Source organism: Puma concolor, chromosome A1, assembly GCF_028749965.1.
Source record: "Puma concolor isolate L17-30 chromosome A1, mPumCon1.1.hap2, whole genome shotgun sequence".
NCBI classification, from domain to species: domain Eukaryota; kingdom Metazoa; phylum Chordata; class Mammalia; order Carnivora; family Felidae; genus Puma; species Puma concolor.
This window is the reverse complement of record NC_141667.1, coordinates 31,658,137-31,672,553: the sequence shown is the minus strand read 5'-3', so window position 1 is coordinate 31,672,553 and position 14,417 is coordinate 31,658,137. Positions and strand designations below refer to the sequence as shown.

The following is a 14,417-nucleotide window of genomic DNA, read 5'->3' as shown; positions in this document are numbered from 1 at the left end:
TTAAAGCTTGGGGAACTGCCTTTACATAGCCATTTAGGAAGGGGTCACAGTGGGATTCAAACCCCAGTAGGGGCCTCCACAGTCCACACCCTCAGTGACTATGTTGTACTTTTTCTTGCTCAGTCACCCAAACAGGGACTCTCAACTCCTGGCTACTTGCCTTCATCACCTTTCTTTATGGTCCCTGCTCCCAGGATTGTCCTGAAAATGACTCCAGGGACTTTGTTTGGGACATATCCCCACCCCTTGTCTTCTCCCCAAGGCCCCCTGAACCTCTTGAGATTGGAGTCGTGTTTTGAGCTGTGCATTGGTGGAGATGGTCTACATGGGTAGACCTAGACTCTCAGCTTCAAGCCCAGTTCTGCCACTTAGCAGAAGTGAAAACTTAGCATGTCATTAGACTCCCCAAGGCTTGTCTTCTGCGTTTGTACCACAGGATAATAGCAGTGACTGCCTAATAGTGCTTTTCATAGGATTAGAGAGGCTGATGCATGTCAACACTTAGCACAGTATTGGGTGTCCTGAAGGGTGAAGGGAATACCCACTTTTCTACTAACAGAATTCCTGTTCAGTTTTTGAAAGCTTGAGGTTAGAAAGTGCAAAAACAGATTCCCTTTTGATTCCTAATTTCTCCAAGTTTTGTTTCGCTTATCCACATTTTAACACCACTGCTCCCTGAAGCCACTTCATGTGGTTTTTGAGCACTCCCTGCTTTTCTATCATGCTTCTTTTGACACACAAGGACTCAGCTCTTCTGTCTGTTTGGAGAGGAGACAGCTCTTCCCAGTGGCCCTTGGTCAAAGCCTGTGCCATTGGTATAGGCCTAGGGGATTCACAGTGCCTCCACTTAAATTCAGCAACTCAGAGGCTCGGTCCATATGCAGGGTGTGGAACCTTTGTGAAGTCCTGAGTAACAGCAGATTATCACCTTACATCAGAGTTTTGGTTGTCCCCCTGCCCCCCCCCCCCTTCTAGACTTCAGAACTGGGTTTGACTAACAGCCTGAACCAGTGCACCTATCAGAAGTATAGTGAGAGCCCCAAGGTCAAGCCTCATATATATAGCATTAACTTTTCTAGTGGTCACCCATTTGAACAGGGAAAAAAGAAAGAGGTGAATTAATTTTAACAATGTATTTTATTAAGCCCAATATCCAAAATATTATCAGAATAACATATATTTAATATAAAAAAATTATTCACTAGGGGCGCCTGGGTGGCTTGGTCAGTTAAGTGTCCAACTCTTGGTTTAGGCTCAGCTCATGACCTCGTGGTTTTGTGGGTTCGAGCCCTCTGTCAGGCTCTATGCTGGCAGCACAGAGCCTGCGTGGGATTGATTCTCTGTCTCCCTCTCTCTCTGCCCCTTCCCACTTGCACTGTCTCTGTCCCTTCAAAAATAAAATAAGCTTTATTAAAAAAATTATTCATGTGATAACATGTTTTTTAATTTGTACTAAATTTTAAAATCTCTGGGGCGCCTGGGTGGCTCAGTTGGTTGGGCGTCTGACTTCGACTCGGGTCACGATCTCACGGTTTGTGAGTTTGAGACCCTGTCGGACTCTGTGCTGACAGCACAGAGCCTGGAGCCTGCTTTGGAATCTGTGACTCCCTGTCTCTCTCTTTTCCCCTTGCCCACTCACTGTCTGTCTCTCAAAAAATAAACAAATGTTAAAAAAATTTGAAAAAATAATAACATTTAATGCGTAGTTTACTCTTACAACACATCTTAATTTGCACTGGCCCATTTCGAGTGCTCAGCAGCTATACGTGCCACTGGCTGCCATTAGTGCAGCTCTGAGCCATCAGTCCCCATGGTCCCAGCCTCCTTAGACATTTCCTATGGGAGGTCTACCCATGAGGGTTGCCTTCTTATCCCAGAAGTGCTGTACAGCTCATGTCCAAGGTTCACTTTGTCTCTGATAAGTACATACGATGGTGCTTGAAGTAAATCTCACACTTACGCTAGTGCAGTGGTTCTTAATCAGGAAGCATATCAGAATTGCACATCTGAGATTCCTCAAAGTGCTTTTCTGCTCCAGGAGTCTAGCATAAATTAAAATCACCGAACCAGAGGCATGTGTATTTTGATTCTGACACTGTCTCCGCAGCCAGACCCTGCCACCACCTTCCCAAGTGAGAATAGCCATCTTGGTGGCTTTTCAGACAGATGGCACCCAGATGAGTAGTTCTGAAATGAAAGTTTCAAAGATCAAAATAATCGAACTTCTAGCAGGGCCCGTTCTATCTGCTCCTTGATTCCCTGGTCTTTCAAAACACATAAAGGCTCCGACTTGACTTTCTTTTCCTCGGTGGTCATCACGATCTTCCCCAACATCCGTCCCTTTGCCTCCTGTATTTCAGGCATATGAGACATAGCAATAGCTGAGTACATATAGCACATCAAAGGTTGGAGTCCAAATTGAATCGAGGTCTTCCATATCTTATCAATTTACTCAATAACATTGTCTTTCTCTGTAGAGGTTACTCTTTTATGCACATAAATGAGAATTAGAACATCTCTGTCCTGTTCCTCTCGTGGTATAGCTGTGCGATGATGCATGCTGCCGTCCATTTCCCTGGAACATTTGCCATAAATTTGCTTTTAAAAGACATTCTCTTACAATACTGTCGGTGGCCCTTGCATTAAAAATGAGAAAAATATGGAAACATGCATTAAAATATTCGGAAATAAATGGCTTCTTTATTACATAAAAGCTCTCATGTGTCTCAAAGGTACTGAGAATAGAATAATTTATCGTAAATGAGATTATTATTGCCGGGAAAAGGTCTATTTTAATGCCAGTTTTCTTGGGGATTAAACCAAACCCTAACGGTCCACTGGGGGTGTTCATAAATGTGTAAGTCAAATGCTTAAAAGCCTTAAGTGGAAAATACATGCTGATGTAGCATCTTTGGGAAGACAGAACACATTCTGTTTGTTCTTATCTCTGGGGGAGGGGGTTCAGCTCCAGTGTCCAGAAACAAAGTGAAGATAATGCCTCCTCTGAAACCCAGATGAAAATCCGCTGCGCTTTGGGGTTTGAATTGCAACGTCAGAGCCTCAGATTCTCAGCCCAAGGGTCTCCAGCAGCCGGGTGGTATCCAGTATCAGGGACACACTCTGCAAAAACAAACATTGTCTTGAGAAAATGTTATCCTGTCGTCCTCTCGGGCACATGTTTCGTAAGAAGATAAATGGGGACTCAAAAGGAAAACTGCAAATCTGGAGTTTTAGAAAAAGAGTGAATTATATTTTCTGATATAGCCAGAAAATAGGGTGTTCTGGTTAACATGCGTGATGAATATGTGGTCGACTTTTGGAGACTCAGAACGTGATCGAACGCATTTCTCCTGAAAACCGTATTGAATTAATACTATGTATATTAACTTATATTATTTATATTGATTAATATTAATTTGATCTTTATGTGTTAAATCAGGGTCATCTTTATAAATATTAATTATCATTGTACAGTAACCGAGCAGAGAACTAGTGATCAGAATGCCACTTAAATCACCTTCTATGGGACAGTTTTAATGGTCTTGGAGGGGAGAAAACCAACCTTATGCACTAAGCCAGGGTGTCTGATGACTTATGCAAGGAAGAGAAGAGTAACGGGCATTCATTTTGCTGCCATTCTAACTTCCATGGAGACTGGCATGCTGGTGATTGTATTTTATACTCCGTATACCATAAAGGCTTTATTACATAACCCAGCATTGTAATAACAGATGAAAGGAACCCTGTAGGTCACTCTCCTAACTTTCTCATTGTCATTTGCTAAAAGCACCCTTTATCCCATGTCCTTTTGCAACTTCGTTTCTAGTCAGTACGTTGCCTCCCCTCTGGAAAGATCCCGTGGAGCTGGGCACTAACATTGTCATGACTGTCTTGTTTGGAGGGATGAGAGGGAGGGTGTGGGCAGCCAGGGTCCTGGACCGGAAGAGAGGAGTTGGCAAGGAGGAAGTTTGGCTTAAGGACAGGCCCCCCAGGACAGATGCCTTGGCAGTCTATTTAAGTCCTTGGATGTCTGCACTGGGGATGTAACAAGAGCCAATATTTATTAAGCATTTTGTGTGTGCCAGGACCTGAGTATTATCTCCTTTAATCCTAACGCAACTCTGTGAAGTAGGCACTATGTCTCTGTTTTAAAGATGAGGATTAAGGCTCAAGAACATTAGGTAAATCCCGAGTCCACTCGTCAACTTCGTGGCCGATCCACGTCGTGCGTCCTCTCAGAGCTTGAGCCCAGACCTCTCTGCCCCCTGCTCACTCTTACACATGGCTTCCTTCTTTATCTTTATCTTTTCTGTCTCTCTCCTTTTTAAGGTAATGAAGACTTCAGAGAATGTGTTAATATTAGCTCTATTCTTTTCAGACTTAAAGAGCAACATGGCAGGTTTTGGACTAAGATTCACGGGGCCCAAATTCATGCCTTTGTATAGCCATCAACTCACCATGTCATAGTGACATGAGACCATTGGGCCTCAGTTTGCCCATCTGTAAAATGAGGGAGTTGGACTAGATGGTACCCGGATGATTTGGTCTCTGACATTAGGTGACTCCCCAGGGTCTAAGAGGGGCTGTTGGGCATGACTGACGTGGGCGATCCTCACCTGAGCTCCAAGTGCCAGGAGGACAGCCCTGTGATTGCAGCAACTAGACCTCCCAGCCCCAGATCCAAATACCCGCCACCCAAATCATTGGGTGACGATAAGTTGCAATAGCAATATGAAACCTGTAGCAGAAATTCAATGATATGGAAAATATGGTGGGTAAACCCACGCCTACCTGTTTGTGGAGGGTGAGGCACATCAGGAACGTCTTTATTTCCAACCTTGCCTTCAACACGCAGACCCTGAACCACTGACCTGCCCCAAGCTCCTGCAGCAAAATAAAGCTGAGAGCAGGGTTTCTGTTCTAAGAACATGCCCGGGACTCTGGCCTGGAGAGCTGACTTGCATATTTTCCACATGCATTTGCTTATTGCCTTTTGTTAAGTGGTTCCAAGTCCAGTTTGTAAAATGAGAGACCGCATCACACCGGTGCGGATAGGGTAACTGCATTCCCATCCAGAGCAAAGGCGGTCACTCATAGGAAGCATGTTTTTAAACCAGTGCATGCAAACCCTTCCCAGTTTAGGAGCGAGAAAGCATAATTAGGCCAATTTGCCACGGTGAGAAGCTTGCCTTTCCTTGCCTTTAATGGGGGCAGCATACTTTGGAGATGAGAAGTGCCAAATGGTATGTAATTTTTAAAATCTTGTCCGTGTTTAATAGTTAATGCTAGTTTTCCTTCCATTCTTCCCCACACCCTCAATATCTTCCCCACTCAAGTATGAATCTTTGACATCCTCTCAGGGATTAGGATATCTTCAGCTGTTTACACAACTGGACATTAAGTCTAGTTAAGAAGACATTTGGGGAAAAAAAATTACCTAAGAAAACAGAAATGTTGTTTGCCTTAGGGTTATATTTTGAGGCTCCATGGTATTCTCTGAAGGTCTTTGGTAAAAGCTTTTTGGTGGACGGAATGGATGGGGTGGAGAGGGTTGACAATTATTTGCAAAGTAGGAATAAGTGAAAGCATGTGGTAAATGACACCTGGCCTCCTGGCCTCCTTGTGCTGGAAGGCATCTGCTGTGCTTGTGAGATAAGATAAAACTCTAATGCAAATACTAATTTAGTTTCTCCTCTTTTGTGCTGGCCTGCCTTGTTGTCTTATCTCATTTTTGTAGGCTGGACCCTGGTACCCTTTGAGATTTTCTAGGCGGGTAATTGTTGTATTTTTGTGCATGGTGGGTCTTGTGCATGGAATGGAGATCACCTGACCCTCTCTCTGCCTCTCCTCTTCCCTTCTATATGCCCTACCTGCCTGACTTGGAGGCAAAATAAGCCATCACTTCAAGAAAGCCATTATTCAAAGTGGATCGAATGACCAGCCACCACAGAGAGAGCTGGCATCAGCCTTGTATTGCTAATCATTGCTAATCATGAAAAAGCAGATGGGGACTGTGCAGGGGAGGGAGGGTTTACAGCAACACAGATTTGGAGCACTTCCTGGGTGAAGGGGGAGGTGAAGGGGGGCTGGGGAGCGACAGCTGCTGCAGTGGGCCCTCTGGGTCAGTGGTTCTTCACTTCCTCAGGGCGCAAAAGAGTCATCTGTGCTGTTTGTGAAAAAATGCAGATTTCTGGGTCCTGGTTTCAGAACTTCTGATTCCGTCCATAGGGGAGGAAGGGAGAATGTCCATAGTGATTATTCTGATGCAGGTGGCCCAGGATCAGGGCAATGGAGGAAGGGTCCAGGAGGATGAAAAAGAGCAGAAAGGAGGAAGTAAACAGGTACCTGAAGGCAGCAGAAAATACGATCTTTGGAGTCAAACTTAAGTTCTAATCTCAGTAATGTTCCCGCTTCATCATCACGAGCATTCTTCTTTCCTGTGTGAAACAAGGGGCAGTAACAATGGTGATAGTTGGTAATGTGCAAGGCGTCCTTACTTAACACAGGGCTATGTGTTTTAGTGGACTGCCTGCTTTAAACCTCACGACACTGTAAGGAGGGCATATTGTTACCTTCGTGTCACATGTGAGAAGACTGAGACACAGGCTGAGCGAGCATATGACTGTCCTACAAGGCCATGCTGCTAGTAAGTGTTGGAGCTGGGATTTGGACCCAGGGAGTCTGAGTTGGGGGAACTCGGAGAAAATGTGGAATATCCAGCCCCTGCCTGACCCACAGGGGCTCAGAGTTTGTTTCCTTCCCTCATGTGTTGCTGAGGATGGCAGTGAGCTGATCTGATTTATCAGTGTTTGTCAGCTGCCTGTTCTACATAATTGCTGGAGGGCTGGGGCGGGGGGGGGGGGGGGGCGGGTTAAAGACCTTCTCTGAGGTGCTGTTTTCTCATCCCTAAAACAAGGGCAGCAATCCTCTTGAGTCATGAGGTGCCACCATCAACTGAGACAATGCCTGTGAAAACAATTTTGTCAACTCTAACATTCTGTACAAATATCCAATGCTTTTAAGAAGACATATACAGTCTTCGCAGTCATTACACAGAGTAGCCAAAGCAATCTTTTTCAGATGTCACTCTCCTGCCTTCTAGTTGCTCCTAGGTAAGATAAAAATGTGTGTTCATGTGTTTTCAGAGAGTGGTTTAGTCTTCCTTTCCTAATGCAGCCTTGTTCTCTTGTGGTTGGAGGAGAGAGAATAGGTGAAAGTTGTCGAGGCTGCTCCATAGGGACAGAAGGAAGACTCTATCCCAGGGATGCGGGGACGATGGCCAGTATGCAGGGCATTTCATGACATTCCAAACATCCCATGTATCCAGTAAGGGGTGGGGGTAGTCCCTCCACAGGCAAAGACTTGAACTCTCCAAGGAGAGACCACCCCCTTATACCTGGCTCTTGCCATGGTAAACAGTCTAACCTGCAAAGCTGATGAAGCCATGTGTTAATACATCTTTGACTCAGGCATATTTAGTGTCTTATACCTGCTGTTGGAGGTTTTGCTGAGCTAGGTTTGTAACAAGGTGCTGTTTAAGTGAGAACCTCCTGCTGGGGAGAGCCCCCAAACCCACAGACAGGACTGTGGCAAGAGCCACAGTTCTTAGACTAGACAATAAAAGCAAACCAAAAAAATGATTACTTTGAGTTACTGTCTGCTTTTTCTAGGAGTCTCCCCACCATGACTCTTAGAAAAACTTCAGAGCCACCAAAGAGAAATAATGATAATTTTGCCCATAATGAGAGCTTGCAAACAAAATCTTGTGACAAATCAACACCATCCTCCCACATAGACCTATACACTTCCTCCTAGAAGAAAGAGGACCGTTTTTTCCTGGGAAAAGTAGACAGCAGATCTGAAAAGAGACCACTTAAAAAAAAAAAATAGAAAAAAATCTTTCCCATTTGTCGGCAATAGGTAGAACTCACTGTTTTCTTTAAATCTGTATCTCCTCAGATAAAAACCTCTTAGTTCAGTCTTCTCTTTTAAGGCGAACCAGTTTGGAGAGGGAAGAAGTAGAATTCATTTTTACAAAATTCAACTCGATTCCTTTTCATTTTATTCTCTTCCTTTCAGTACAGTTTGATAAGCATTAAGGACCTGCCATAGGCCAGGGAACTGTGTGGGTCCTGGGAGACAGAAATGCAAGAAATTGGCTTGTCTTTCTGTTCTTCTGGATCCAGAATGCAGATGGGCATCACTGGGCCAAGGGGCACTCCTTTTGGTGGCAGGATGGGATCGGAGAAGACAAAAGGGCCATAGAGAACCAGGGTCAAAAATTGGATTATACTTTGGTGGCGAGGCTGAAGGAACTATCAGCTAAGGGAGCCTGAAGACTTACCTCTAAGCAGACCATCCGGATGCAACTCCATACATGTCATATCACAGACGCAACAGGATCTGGGAGTTAAGAATCCCTTTCGTTTCCTTCCCTTCAGCTTTAACATCCACCAAGTTACTGCCTTGATTTTTCAGATGAAAACACTAAGCCTCAGTCATGACTCACCCACGGTTCTGAAATTGCAGTATGGCCAAGATGGGACATTGAACCCCTACCTCCTGTCTCCCAATTTATCATTCTTCCTGCCCCATCCCCCTCTATGGACACCTCGCATTCACAGAACATTTTGCTCCACTAAAAGTATTGTGTTACATCGTCCTATGTGCACTTCATTTATACTTTACTGATATTCCCACCTGGGGCAAAGTAGTCTTTGAGAACTGTGGCTTCTATTGTTGTTCTGTTACTATTTAGGTGTCTCAGAGAAAGCCTTAGTTTTCTCAGCTGTAAAAGTTGGGTCTGGACAAGGAGAAATGACTAGCATTGCTTTAGTTTCAGCATTTTGTGATGCTGAAATCTGTTACTCTATTCGTTCACACTCCATTTCTTTCGGGGTTTTTTGTTTGTTTTTTGTTGTAGGGGTTTTTTTTTTTAGCCGTCACAAAAGTCACATATTGAGAAATGGCATCCATTGTTCATGCCAGATTCATTACAGTTTGAAAACTCTGGAGGCAGAAAATGAACTTTGATATTTTTGCAAATGTAAAAATTCTTTCAGCCATGCCAAATTAACTCAAAACATCTGAATAGTTTGCTTCCAGGTATCATAAAATTTTCTCTTTTAGACTTGGAATTCTATTTCAGAAAAGTTCTATTTTCATAGATGTTGTAGTAAAAGAGTGAAAAATTGCTGAGAACCCGGTAGGATGATATTTGCCGTGTGGGCTGAGAGCCAACTATTGTTCTTACTGACTCTCAGTAGAGAAGGGAGAAGTATTTTCTAACTATCCCTGGAATCTCTCAGTCAGCTTGGAATTTAAGGGATTTTCCTGATGTGTTTTGTGGAGGTCATTTAATGTAGAGGGGCCCAGGTGAAAATTCTTAACCCTATAGTGGAAGATAGAAGACTGGTTTGGGATGGGAATCCCACTTCGTTGTAATCAATCAGCTGGTGGCTCTGTGAGCAGTCACCTTGCCCAGACTCAGCTCTGTCTGGCACCATGGATGACACAAAAGCAGTTGAAGACCTGGTCTGCCCTGAGTTAGCTTGAGAGTGACTGACTCCGAGCTAGGTTCCCAGGCTCAACTCCAGCCATTGATCTCCTAAAGTCTCTGCAGGTGGCAGACAGAATCTATGTTTCGCTGAGTGTCCAAGTGATACTTACACATGCTGTAGATCGACAGCTACTGCCATGCAGTCTTCTGAAGGACACAAAATTTATACACACACAGAAAACCGTCATCACCACAAAATCCCATACCTCATGAGACGAATTATAAGCAGCAATAGGGTGACCAGTTCCTGTGGAGTCCATGGGTGGCTGGAGAGGAGGAGAAAAGACCCCCGAGGACCCTTTCCCCAGTGAGAAGCTGTAAGAAAGGTGGGACAAAAGGTAAAGTGCAGGCTGACCACAGCCTGAAATATGGACGTGCTGGTTGGATGGAGGCAGGGCCACACATGGGCGCCGCAGGACCCAAGCTCGGCCTTGAGAGAGACAGAGAATGTGGTCAGCTCACGTTTGATTGAGCAGGTATTCAACTTTTTAAAAACTGTGCTATCTTATAGGCGGTGGCAGATATATGAAAGCCGTGCTTTTCAGTAGCTGCCTCACGGACCTTACACACTAGTGGACAGGGAAGGAGGGTAATGCTTTAGGAAAGAAATCTTTTTCCCCCAGTGAGAGGAGAATAACAAAGGAGACAACTACAGGTGCCAAGCAGTGATCTGTAAGGCCCAAGGAAGGGCCCTGTCCCTCAGAGTTTCAGGTTTGGAGGCCAGTGAGAACATGAGGGGCTCACATGGGGGAAGCCGAGGGGGACCGGAGCCAAACCTTGGGGGTTAGGAGGACAGTACGGAAAATAAACAGGAAGGAGAGAGGAGTAAGAGGGCTCCCTCCTGGGGACCAAAGGCTAGGAGAGAAGGCAAGCTTCCAGAACGGGCATGAGGTTCTCTTCCCACAGTTGGGCTGTGGGTTAGAACTCTGAGTCCCGCCATCTTCCACACAGAACACCGTCTTCCAAGAACTGCAGCCCTTGCTCTGGGCGGGGCGGGCAGAGAGATGCTGTGTTCTGTGGAGAGAGCCAAACCTTGCAGCCTGGGAGGCGGAACGGCCCCAGCCTCAGTTTGCACAGAGCCCGCTTTGGGGGCGGGTGGCTGTGACACCGAGCAGCCCGCTGGCTGCTCACAAGCTTTCCTTCACCAGTTCCAATGACGGATTCATGTATCGTTTATCTCTGGCTCTTAGTATGCAAAAGGGAGCCAAAATGTTAATTAACACAAGAGGTTAAGCAGTTATTTGACCTCCTAGCTCTGCAGAGGGGGGAAGAGGAGATGGAAGGCAATGTGATCTCTGTTGGCCTTTGTTTATAGGAAGTGCCTTCCACTCGCTGAGCTCCAGCCTTGACTGTAAAAGACACGAAGGGTGTGACTATCAGGCTGGCGGTAAATGGGAACACATTGTGGCTTTGTCTGGGCCTGTGGGGAGTTTTGGGTAAATTTTTTTTCCCCTTTCAACCACCCCCCCACCCCTATAAAAATATCTGGGGATTCAGTGATGCTGACTCTACATTTCTCACCTCGAGCCCACGCTTTCTCTTCCTTGAATGTATGTGTGGTCATGTTTCTTCCCTCATCAGCCACAGGCAGTTTCTCAGTAGCCCTTGTTGCCCGAGTGGTCCCATTCCTGCTCACTGGACACAGACCAGATGGTGTCTAAACAAGTCAGTGCTATTGCACGCAGGCTGTGCTTCGCTCTCGAAAATGAATGAGAGTCGGGGAATGTTGGTTCCTGGAAGCCCACAGGGATTCCTCAAGCCAGCAGGGCCTGTTTATTTTGTTATTTAAAAAAATTTATTTTTCACTGAAAAGGGGACACTGCTTATGCTCAGAGGCTCAGTAATTCTTTCAAGTCAATAGAGCTAAGCCGTGCTAGAACGGAGAGGCTCAGCAAACCCCGGGCCCTCGCCCGGTGCCTGGCAATGGCGGGAGCGCTTACCATTATCACCAGTAGGGCCCACCTGGTGGTGTTACCTGCAGACCGGGTGGCATTATGGACTACTGATTTCAAGCTTCCATTTGTAGGGACTTTAAAAAGTAAGTCTTTTAAGTCTCTTCTTTAGGTTTAGCTAAAACTTGGGGCGCCTGGGTGGCTCAGTCGGTTGAGCGTCCGACTTCGGCTCAGGTCATGATCTCGCAGTTCGTGGGTTCAAGCCCCACGTCGGGCTCTGTGCTGACAGCTCAGAGCCTGGAGCCTGCTTCGGATTCTGTGTCTCCCTGTCTCTCTGCCCCTCCCCCGCTCATGCTCTGTCTCTCTCTCTCTCTCTCTCTCTCTCTCTCTGTCAAAAATAAATAAACATTGAAAATTTTAAAAAAAAATTTAGATTTACCTAAAACTGGCTCTGGTTAGCATCAGTTTGGGTCCTTGTCACCAAGCTCACAGGACAGCTTGGAGGAATTGCTGCCCTCAGTAGACACAGACGTCCCTCCTAACCACACCCAGCAACTTCCTCCACCACTCATCCCCAGAGCCCAGGCCTGTGGTTCGGCCCAACCCGTCACCTGGCTCTATTGGACACACGCACGAGGGTCCCAGAGGACCCAGCTTGCGAGCTTCTTGGAGGAAAATGTGCTTGTTTAGAGCGGATCATTTTAAAGGTACACGGGGCTTAGGGAAATAATGGTTTCAGTTTCCCTATTGCAAACCTAGCTAGGGCAACCACTGCCTACTAGATGCCTTCATGCATCAGTATCCTCTCCTAATTTTTGTGTTGCTTCTTGTCTGTGATCAAGTCAACAAATGTGTAATTAAGTGACCATGACATGTAAGGGTCACAATTATCCCTTCATTTCTATTTCACTTCTTATCGTTTTTAAGATACTTCACCATTTGTGGTCTCACTTGATTTTCTCTCTGTTGCTGAGCAGGTACGAATAGCCTTATTTTAAAATGAACTGGGAGAGGCAGGTGATGGGAAGTCACAGAACCAGTAAAAGGTAGAGTGGGGATGGGACCCACGTGTTTTGACTATAAGAATGACAGTCTTCCACTGTACCACAACTGCTTATAGATTGAAGTCTGGAGGTCTGCTGAGAGATTCATTGTGATTGGCCCTTAGAAACTGAAGACAGTAAAGCTGGGAAGAAATACAGACCAAGATCCAGAGCTGAGTGTCCAGCAATCCTTATGGCTCCCTCTCACGTGCCTGGAGCTGACAGCAGCAGCTTAATGTAGGGTTAAAAGCTAGATTGGCTACTTATTGGCTCTATGACTTGGGTCACTTAGCCTCTCTGTGCCTCAGCTTCCCATTTGTCTAGTGGGAACAATAAAAATCCTCAATTCATACAGTTACGAACGGTAAATGAATTGATATTTGCATAGTGTTAGAATGGCGCTTGGTATACTGTAAGTGCCACATAAGTGCTGGCTCAATAAGTAAAAAGCTTGGCTCCTAAGCTGGGCTCAGCCAGCTGCTGGGGATGAAGGTATGGGTAGCATCACAGCCTTCCAGTGGGCCCTGACCCGGAGAGCCACCACTGAACCCATCAAGCAAATCGGCCACCATTATTGTCAATGAACAGAAGCCACTCTCAAATTGGCAGTATTTGCTGCCGTAAAAATTGTGCGTATGCTTTGAGAATTAGAGAAACCATTGCTATACTGGAAAATCCAGGATAGGTATGGATGCCTTTGAGGATGGGCACATGACTGGCCTGGCTGATGAAGACCTGCTTTATAGAAAGAATCACAAACTGGTCATGATGGAACAGATCTTAGTAATCCATTGACACAGCCTCCTCATCAATATCCAGCCCTCTGCTTCTAGATCAGGAAACCAAGGTCCAGAGAGAGCAACTTATTTGCCTAGAGTCACACAGCTAATATGGCAGGTCACCCAACCTTCTGAGTTGTTTTTTATTTGTTTGTTCATTTTTCCTGTCCGAATTGAAGATCTAGCATCCTGGCCCTTGGAAAATGGGCCGAGGCTGCTTGTTGCCCTGGTTTTGTGCTTATTTTGGACCCAGTTGTGAAAGCTTTAATGGATAATGGGATTCCCCTGGACGTTAGAGCTCTTGTTTATTCCTGAAGGACTGATGACACCTGACAGAGGGAGAAGAGTTCTGGATCTTTCCACCCCACCTCAAATCCTGCTGCTCATGGGTATGAAAGTGGCCCACTCTACTCTCAGGGGGACCTTAGCAAACCAAACACAAATTCCAAAGGCATCCTTCATGCTTGGTGGCTCCAAAGCCTAAGGATAGGCCCAGAGACCTCTCAGACCCCCTAGTCCTAGGGTCAAGTGCTTCAAGATAGAGATGAATTTACAAACTGCTATTTTTTATTTGCCAGAGACACCCCACTGACAAACAGACACACACACACACACACACACACGTTTTAAAAATAGTGATAGTGATGTTGGGGGAGGAACATAAGAACCTATGCAGCATGCAAATGCTGCAAGAAAGACTCATGTTTTCTAATCTAGTTGGAGCCAAAGAGCCCCTGATAACGACTGCTAATGTTAATGTTCATTATGAACTAAGTAGTCCTATTATCCCTGCTTCATGAGGAAATCAGGGCTCAGAGATGTTAAACAACTTGTCCATGATTATACAACTAGAAAGTGGCAGGGCAGAGCATCCAAGTGGAGGCTGATGCCCCAGACAGGACATGTGATCCCCATGCTGTACTCTCTCTGCAGACATATGGCAGTAAGTGGACTACATGAAATCTCAGTGAACATGCAGAGAAGACACTGGAGACAATTCCCATCAGTTCAGACTGAGATGTGTAAGGCAGAAGCATTTTAAAGAAAACAAAAGGGAAACGAAGGTCCCAATTAGAATCCAAATGGATAGGAAGCACAAGGCAAAAGCAGAGTGGGAAAAGCCCAGACAACAGAGAGACACTTA

At 45.5% G+C, this 14,417-nt stretch overlaps 2 long non-coding RNA genes across 5 annotated transcripts in view; one reads left to right on the top strand and one right to left on the bottom strand.

The window, feature by feature from the left end:
- Window positions 1–14,417, top strand: part of LOC147584079 (uncharacterized) — a 155,880-nt gene that overhangs the window by 118,786 nt on the left and 22,677 nt on the right. The gene's annotated exons all lie outside the window — the stretch shown is intronic.
- Window positions 1,119–5,087, bottom strand: LOC147584080 (uncharacterized). The gene is made up of 2 exons (XR_015240859.1): window positions 4,792–5,087; window positions 1,119–3,120 (listed from the first exon to the last, which is right to left on the bottom strand). It is a non-coding gene; the product is annotated as an uncharacterized LOC147584080 (long non-coding RNA).